We start from the raw sequence: 9,866 nt of genomic DNA, 5'->3' as shown, positions 1-9,866 counted from the left end.
CCTCAGGTTTTTCTCCCCGCTTCCAGTTACTCCACCTCTCGAGCACTTGACCTTTGATCACCAAGCCCGCGTCAAGCCTCAGGTTTCTTTCGCTCGGACAGCAGCCAGGATACTCCACCTCCCTTGCTTAATCCAAAGCAAGACGTTGTTGATAGTCACAGTTGAATGTAACAATCTCCAATCTGACCACAAGCTATCGTTGAATCAACTTTGATGTAGAGCAGCTTTGGTCACCTTCTGGATGTATGACAGTTTAGCTTTGTAACTCTCTTCGAACACTAAGATGTGTTCTCTCGCTGTATTGAATATCAGGATGATATTCCAAGTTAAGCACTTTGCACTGGAACGTTTTTATCAGACACCTCTTGTTAACCTCTTGACCTCTTTCACAACAAAAACCCCTTTTTCTTCTGTGTCTTTACGTCCTTATATGAGAGTAGAAGAATAGTTCCGTTGTAGGGAAAACTATTCCGTTTGAAATTGGTCTCCCATGCCGAACATGGGTCTTTGCACAATTTCAGCATTTTTCATGGAGTAGTGGTCTTGTAACTTGAGCCTTTTGTTTTGTAGTGAATATTCCATATTCCACTTTCTTGAGTTCATGCTTCACTTGCTTCTTTTGGATAAAGTTACTCTTTTTATGTTCCCATCATTCCTTGTTTGGGGAATCTGACCACTTCAGGATTGGTGCACTTCTTGACCGTTTGTGGTGGAGGTCTGACGTGTCATCCACTTCCGTCCATTTTGAAACCTCCCGCTCAGCACCTCTTCAATATTTTATCTCCATGATATTCTTCTTCTCCAAACTTAGAGTATTTTATCTGCACATGTTGACTAACATTCAGCCTCTTGGAGAAGTGCCGGTTTATCGAGACCATAAAAGATGTCTCGACCACTTGATGTTTCAATCCCATGTATCGAGAGGTCTATCTCTCGAATATTCTTTACGTCTCGAACTCGATAGGTATATCGAGAGGTCCTTACCTCTCGAACTTGGCTTGTGTCTCGAGACTTAGTTGATGTCTCGTAGACCCTTATTCCTCCAGAGTTGTCTCGTGCCTGCTTCTGATCTATCTGTTTGCTTACAACACGAAAACTTCTAAGTTGTTCAAACAAGTTTACCTTAAGCTTAAATATTTCCCGAGTTGAGCTCAAATTACCCGGTTGTATTTTCGCTCTTAGTTTACTTATCGAACTTACATTGTTTTGCCTATGAATCGAGACTTGGGGATTCTTACTTAACAGTTGGTATCATCAAAACCTATTACATGATGTTCCTAACAATTTCCCCCTTTTTGATGATGCCAACACTTATACTTACTTATATGGCTGATTTGAAAAAGAAAAAGCATTGATTTTATTTTCAGCGCATATGGTAAGTTTGACAACAATTCTACTAAACATGAATAAGTAAACTCACGCAACACCCCCAGCAGAAGATATATGTATTAAGATTAAGGGAATGTTTACACAACAGAGTTTAGTGGAAAAGATTCAAAGAAGTAAGACCAAGAACAACATAAGTATCAATACATTGAAATAAGATGGAGTTTGGACCACGAGAGCTTACTTCTTGTTGCCTTTCCTTTTCTTGTTAATGGCTTCTCGTGTCTTGATGGGGTCTTTCGGATTTACCAGGCTTAAGTATTCATCTGTGACATCTAGATGCCTGTAGTTCCTGTAGGCTTCCCCCACGAACTCACCATCAATTACTCCATCTTTCCACCAAGCAATACATTCTTCTGGAGACATGTTGCTGTGTGTTGATATTCCAGTGATTTTCAGAAGCTTGAATATCTCCAGAGTCAGAATTTGTTCAGTGTCTTCTCTGTTCCCAAACTTAAAGTTTGTCATGAGAAGATCTATCTTCCTTTCTTCTTCTGACTGTCGTTCTTGTCTTTTTCTTCTTCTTTCTCTGTCCTCTTCTCTCCTTCTCTCCATTTCCAGTGTACGCTGGACCCTTAGGTTTTCTGCCTGTTTGGCATCCTCCACTGCTTTGCTCATGATTCTTGGTATTTTTGGAGGTGGTCCAGCTGGTTCACTTGCTGCCCTTTTCTTGCCCGTTGTATCCCCCTTCTTTTTCTCTTTATTTTCCCCCTTGTTGGCATCATCAGTACGGGAGAGGAGGGTGGACATACCTTCGAAAATAGCTTGAAGTTGGGCAGGGACTTGGTTCGACAGGTCATCGAGTATGGCCTTCATCTCATCCTGTCGAAGTTCACTGGAATATTGGAAGGCTCGCAGCTCTGCTCGCATCTCGGCTAATTCAGCCCTCGCACTTGCAGCCTCTGCTCGAGCTACAGCGGCTTCATCAGTGGCTTTCCGTGCTGCATCCTCAGCCCATATCGCCTGTTCGAGAAGTTCGGCATGACGGCCTTGGGATTCACTTGGGCCATCAGCAGGCATTGCAGCATTGCGGACCACAGCAAGTATTCTTTCGAGCTGAGCCATCTTCTGAGATTGATCAGCCATGAATTGACGCACTTCGCCAATGAAGACTTCTTCGGCCTGTTGATCATAGTCAGAAGTAGGAGATGAGGATCGAGATGTACCTTTCGTTGGAGGGGACTTGGGTGCTTCCAGATTTCCACCCATGACTTGCAATTGCGAGTCCACCTCTCGACTGACTTCCTGAGGTTCAGCAGGGACACTGGGATCAGAGCTCGAAGGTAGCTCCATATCAGGTGCTTCCCGGTTTCCACCTGAGGGATGGATCACTTCTTGCTCTTCACCTCTCGAACCTGGAGCCTCAGCTTCAGCTGCTGGTAAGGTAGGATTGGCCAAGGTGGGAGTCTCTGCATCAGATGCTTCCCGGTTTCCATCTGATTGAGGTTCCCCCTCAACACTACCTCTCGAACCAGTGCTGGGAACGTGATCATCTACTGGAGGAGTTGATTCATCGGCAGGTGCTTCCTGGTTTCCACCTTCTTGAACCTCAACTGTCGAACCAGCAGGGTTCTCCTCATTCTGCTCTTGTTGCTCACTTGTTTGCACTTCAGTATGCTCTGGTGAATCTGGAATATCTATTATCTCAGGAGCAACTGGTGCACTCCACCTTTCCCTATTAACCATATCGATGGGAAAGCCTGGGAGTTGGAGCAACAAAATTTCACCCTCTCGAACTGTCTGAGCTTCATCTGTTGCATTCGAGGGTGTGGACTCAGGTGGTGGCAGTAGTAAGACAGAGTTAGGTGCCACCTCATGTGCTTCAGAGGTCTCGGATTCACCTCTCGAAGGTACCTGGTCTTCTAAAGCAGATTCACTCACTTGGGACAAGGGGATTGCTGCAGTTGGAGTAGGAGTGTCAGCATCATCTCGAGCAACCCCAGAGGTCTCTCCTGGACCTCTCGTGTGTTCTACACTTTGTCCCAAGGATATTGCTGTGGCAAGCCTGATATCCTCTCGAAATTGAGCNCTTCTAAAGCAGATTCACTCACTTGGGACAAGGGGATTGCTGTAGTTGGAGTAGGAGTGTCAGCATCATCTCGAGCAACCCCAGAGGTCTCTCCTGGACCTCTCGTGTGTTCTATACTTTGTCCCAAGGATATTGCTGTGGCAAGCCTGATATCCTCTCGAAATTGAGCATCTAGTTCAGGATCTTCTTCAGGCTCGGCTTCATCTTCTTGTGCATCAACAGCTATGCCCTTTCCTTTGTCAGATCGACCAAGATTACTCCTGATTACTTGCATCTCATGGGCACGGTTTTGAAGCTCGTCGGCTGGGATTTCAGTGAGATCTAACCAGTTTAGTGCAAATCGTTCCTCAGCCTCCATCTCTGCTGCTCTTGAGATCAATTGATCAAAGGGACCTGTTCTCCAGTTGATCCAGCGAAGTACTCTGGAGAAGTCGTCCAAACTCGATACATTCTCAACACTTTGATTCAATCGAGATGTGATTTCAGCATTCAGCTCATCAGAGTCAGCAGGTAGGATTTCTGTTGATGATGCACACTCCACAGCTTGTTCAGTTATCTCTCGAACAACCGAGAGATCATGTGTCAACCCATCATTCAGAAAAGCTTGCACTGGGTTCCTGACCACAGTGCCCTGACCATCAGCAGCCACCACACAGTCTAGATCTTCAGCTGCTGGAATATCTACCTCTCGAACCACCTGTCGTGGTTCCTCAACAATACCCTGTACTGGATCACTGATCCCAGTACCTTCAACTTCTCGAGCCTCCTCTTGAGGCAAACCAACAGATTCATCAACATCCTCAGCACCATCAACAGCAAGTATATCAACACTTAAAGTTCCTGACAGGGACTTGGTAGGGGGCACTCTCTCAACCTCAGTGGCCAGTGTAGCCTGAGGTTCCCCCTGGGCTTGTGCCCTGTCCTCAAATGGTACTTGTATAACGGACGGTGTCACCTCTCGAACCTGGGTGACAGCAGCAGTCTTGGTCCTCTTGGCCTTCCTTTTCAATTCAACCCTCTTGACTAGGGTGTCCAAAAGCTCGTCATCAGAGCGCTTCTCCTTAGCTGGGGCTTTCCTTTTGCCCCTTCCCTTAGGCTTTGAGGGTGAAGATGCATCCTTAGCACCTTTTGCCTTAGCTTGAGGTTTCGTTCTACCCATATAGGTATTCCGATGAACCTCTCGCCCTTCCCTCAGTTCGAAGCCCTTCAGTCTCAATAGAAGTTGAACAACAAAGCCAAAACCAACCTTTTTGTAGATTGTCAGGTCGGAGTTGGAAACTGAGCTCTGCACTTGGTGTTTGAGGCAGTCGAAGATGATGTGAGCCCAGTCCAACTTGTTGTTGTTCCAGATGGCGTGGAGGATTTTCAGAGTGTCCAGATTGACTTCGTCTGTTCCGGACACCTTGCCGAGGATGAATTTTATGATGAGCTCGACGGCTAGGGCAAACCTCTCCTTCAAATGAAATCTGCGGAGGGCAGAGGATGCTCTGGGTGGTGCAGTCTCCAATCGGATTTTGTCCCAAAACTCCTGCTTATCCATGTTGTAGTCCGATAGGTGCTTGACTGCCTCCTCCGACGTAGCAAAGTCGAATGCTGCTCGTAAATCACCCACAGAGATTGTTATGTCTATTTCGTTGAAGCGGCTTTCAATCTTGCCCTTCGTGACCTTGGCATGAGCGAACCATTCTGTGTAGTCGAGGTCATGAATGGTTCGGTAGTCATGCGTCATGTACCGCATTAGTCCTGCCTTCTCAAATTTCTTCAAGACTCTCTCCGCCATTGTTGGATTTGGCGAGTGGGTGATGAAGCCATCTTTGTCAAGGATGCTTCCCGCCTTGACTTGTTTAATCTGAGAGCGTATGTGGTCTAGCTCTCTCTGGTGTGCACTGGAGGATGAAGATGAAGATGAAGAAGATGATGATTCAGACGCCATTGAAGAAAGTTTGTGTGTTTTGGAGGGAATGTGTACAGCGTCTAAGGATTTGGGGATTTTGGGTATATGGTTTTGAGTTTGAATCCGGGTAAAGAAGAAGGATTTTGCTTTTATATTAGGCGGATTCGGGTTGGATATATGGGTAGGGTTGAGAGTTTGACCCGTGGAAGGATCCCGGTTGATTTAAAAGATGTAAGAAGTCAGAAATACCCCTGATAACGGTCAGCTTATAAGGTATTTTGGTAAGGGTATTTCGGTAAAGTATAGAACGGTTTAAGCTTTGAGACAGTGGAGTATTGATATTTTAAAATAAGCATGCTCCCACTAATCAAGATAATGCCCTTAAGTGCGAAAAACCGTCAGTAACCGATGACCACGTGGCTAGCATTTATGTCCAAAGATAGCCGTTCCACCTCATATATCCGTTGAGCTTATCAAATTCACCTTTCGAAGGTGAATGATCTTCCTCATGAGTTTAAGGATCTTCCCCCTGAGTGATTGATCCCTAAACCTCCTTATTCTTCCGTCTTGATCTGGTTAAGGATCTTCCCCCTGAGTGATTGATCCCTAACCCTCCTTATTCCTCCATCTTGATCTGGTTAGGGATCTTCCCTTTGATCCCTAACCCTCCTTATTCCTCCTTTCAGAGATATCAGTTTGTTATCTTTCGAAGTGACCTCTCGAACTACCCTTCTTCGAGACATAATGTATGTAGACAAACTGATCGGGTGACCTCTCGAACTACCTTTCGAACACAGATTGCGAGAGAAACAAGTTTGATTCATTTAAAAGATATCACTTGGAACATATCCTTAAGTTCATTTAGTGATTTCCAGATACATTACATATGAATCAATATCCTATTAAATTCCCTAGAAACTTTTGTTTGGCCTTGGTCAGCCTAATAGGAATCTATCGTTAAGGCGGGAACTAGCCATCTAAAGTCCTATTTGTCTAATAACAGAACTGGGGGTGGCTATTCCCTTTTCTTGTTCTTCTCTCCGGAGCTGCTTACTATAGTTGGGAGTGACCATCTTCATCGCTAATCCTCTTAGTGTCTTTGGATTAGTTATGATCACCCCTTTGACTGCTGCTGACCTCAGAAAGTCCCATCTGGTCTTCCTCTCCATTTCCCTTGGTTCTCCATTTGGTTGAGGAAGGCCCTTTTCCAGAATGTGCAGCAGTAGGAGTCCCTCTTGTGCAGGACTCTTCTCCCGATTCCAGTATCCCATCGTTGTGGATCTCCTCGTATTTGGGGATCCATTCACCTTGGATGGGAATAGGATTCTTGCTTGGATTATCAGGAAGCTCCGTAATCTGTTCACCCTTCGTTGATTCTGGATAGTTTTCTCCTTGAAAATCTTTGGACTTGACTGCCGGTTTCTTTCCTCTATAAAAGAATGGAACATCATCTTTTCCTTTCTTTTTCTCCATGGGAAGTTGATGGTATGAACTTCTGAAAGAAACCCTCTTATTTATAGCCCAATAGGGTTACCACTGTTGAGTCACGGGATGCAATATGAATGACCATTCAATGCTTGTGTAACTCCAAAGCTGCCATAAAGTTGATGAAACCGCCCCTCACATGCGAAACAGTTCATGGCACTAAATACAAGAAGATAAGATTTGACCATTCAACCCAACTCTATCATTCCCAATTCTAACCTTAGTTGAGAGAATCTATTTTCACATAACGCTTTTGTGAAAATATCTGCTAGTTGCTCCTCCGTTGCAACATATTCCAAAGTAATGTCCTTCTTCTCAACATGGTCTCGGATGAAGTGATACTTAATATCAATATGCTTTGTTCTGGAGTGTAACACTGGGTTGTGGGTGATGGCAATAGCACTTGTATTGTCACACATAATTTTAACCTCCTTACACTCAACACCATAATCCATTAGCTGTTGCTTCATCCATAAGATCTGAGCACAACAACTTCCAGCTGCTACATATTCTGCCTCAGCAGTGCTTGTAGCTATCGAATGTTGTTTCTTGCTAAACCATGAGACAAGTCTTCCACCTAGAAACTGACATGTCCCTGATGTGCTCTTTCGATCTATCTTACAACCGGCAAAGTCCGCATCTGAATAACCCATAAGTTCGAAAGATCCACCTTTCGAATACCAGAGCCCAACACTCTGCGTACCCTTTAGATATCTAAGAATCTTTTTGGATGCATTTAGGTGACTTTCCTTAGGACTTGCCTGAAATCTAGCACATACACCTACTGCAAAGGATATGTCTGGTCTACTTGCAGTTAAATAAAGAAGAGATCCGATGATACCTCGATAAGTGGTTTGATCGACCTCTCGACCTTCGCTGTCGACATCGATACGTAGAGAGGTTCCCATAGGTACTTTGACTGAGGATTTCCCTTCTATGTTGTATTTCCTGAGCAAATCCTTGGTGTATTTCTCCTGGTTGATGAAGATACCTTCCTTAAGCTGTCTCACTTGTAGTCCAAGGAAGTAGTTGAGCTCTCCCATCATGCTCATCTCGAACTTTCCTTTCATCAAACTGGAGAACTTCTCGCACAAGTCTGGATTGGTGCTACCAAAAATGATATCGTCCACATAGATTTGCACCAATAAGATGTGATCCCCATCCTTAATCCTAAACAATGTTTTGTCCACTAGGCCTTTGGTGAACCCACACTGAAGTAGAAAAGAGGATAAGGTATCGTACCAAGCTCTTGGAGCTTGTTTTAAGCCGTAGAGTGCCTTCTTCAACTTGTATACTTTGTCAGCTCCTACGTCCTTCAAGAAACCCGGAGGTTGTTCAACGTACACCTCTTCTTCGAGAAGTCCGTTCAGAAAAGCGCTCTTGACATCCATTTGATATACCTTAAAGTCTTTGAAGGCGGCATATGCGAGAAAGATGCGTATGGCTTCGAGACGTGCCACTGGAGCGAAGGTTTCATCAAAATCTATTCCTTCCTCCTGACAATAGCCTTTGGCAACAAGTCTGGCCTTGTTCCTAACAATAACTCCATCCTCATTCATCTTGTTTCTGAAAACCCACTTTGTACCAATGACATTCTGATGATGAGGTCTCGGAACTAGTTCCCAAACATCGTTCCGTTCAAACTGATGAAGTTCCTCTTGCATGGCTTGCACCCAATCTGGATCACATAGAGCCTCATCGATCACCTTAGGCTCTATTTGAGATAGAAAGCAAGCAAACATGCTTTCTCTGTATGCTGATCTGGTTCGAACTCTGTCACGTACATCTCCAATCACTTGATCAGCAGGGTGACTTCTCAGCCATCTTAGGTCGGGTTGTGGCTCCTCAGTTGATACTTCCGTTGAAGGTTGAGATGTGGGTTGAACATCTATGATCTGGATTTGATCAACTGAGTCAGGAGCTTTCTTCTTGGTAGACTCTTCATCATCTGATTCTGACTGGAGTTCCGCTACGTCTCGAACTATCGACTGCTTGTCTTCGAGAGGTAAGTTTGATCTCTCGATAGACTCTGGCTGATCTTCCTCAGCTGCTTCCGTTGTCTTTGATGGTTGATCTGTCGATGCCCTTTCATCAAAGGTAACATGTATGGACTCTTCAACCACCAAACTCCGCTTGTTGAAGACTCTGAATGCTTTGCTTGTCGATGAGTATCCCAGAAATACTCCATCATCTGCCTTTTCTTCAAAAGTTCTTCGTTGAGCCTTCCCATTGTTGTGGATATAGCATTTGCACCCGAATGTGTGGAAGTGGCTTACATTCGGTTTTCTTTCATTCCACAACTCATATGGAGTCTTTCCAACTCCTTTCACGATCAAGGACCGATTTTGGGTATAGCACGCTGTGTTGATTGCTTCTGCCCAAAATCCTTGTGATATGTTGGCTTGTGAGAGCATGGTCCTTGCGGCTTCTTTGAGAGTTCTGTTCCTTCTTTCAGCAACCCCGTTTTGTTGAGGCGTTCGAGCAGCTGACAGTTGATGATGAATCCCGTTCTCGTTGCAGTAGCTCTCGATTACTTGATTTATGAACTCTCCACCTTGATCTGACCGGATCTTTAGTATCGAGACATCCTTTTCAACTTGAACTTGCTTCAAGAGATTTGGCAGGGCAATTTTTGTCTCACTTTTCTTGGTTAAGAACACGGTCCATGTGAATCTTGTGTAGTCATCTACTACCACAAGAGTGTACTTCTTTCCCTTTATGCTGGGTGGATCCACTGGGCCAAATAAGTCCATGTGAAGAAGACTTAATGGTCTAGTGGATGATGTCTCGGCTTTGCTCTTGAAGGAGGATTTGATCTGTTTGCAACGTTGACATGCCTCACAAATTTTATCCTTTCGAAACGTCACTTTGGGCAGTCCTTCCACTAGGTTCCTCTTAGTAAGCTTGTTGATAGTCTTGAAGTTCAGATGACTAAGCTTACTATGCCAATCCGAGCATAAATCTTCCTTGCTCCTTGCTAGCATACATAGGGATGGTTTTGCAGACCTCCAATCCACTATGTACATGTTTCCTTTCCTTGCTGCTTCCAAGACGACTTCGAGAGATTCCTCG

Source organism: Ipomoea triloba, chromosome 11, assembly GCF_003576645.1.
Source record: "Ipomoea triloba cultivar NCNSP0323 chromosome 11, ASM357664v1".
NCBI classification, from domain to species: domain Eukaryota; kingdom Viridiplantae; phylum Streptophyta; class Magnoliopsida; order Solanales; family Convolvulaceae; genus Ipomoea; species Ipomoea triloba.
This window is presented reverse-complemented; position numbering follows the sequence as displayed.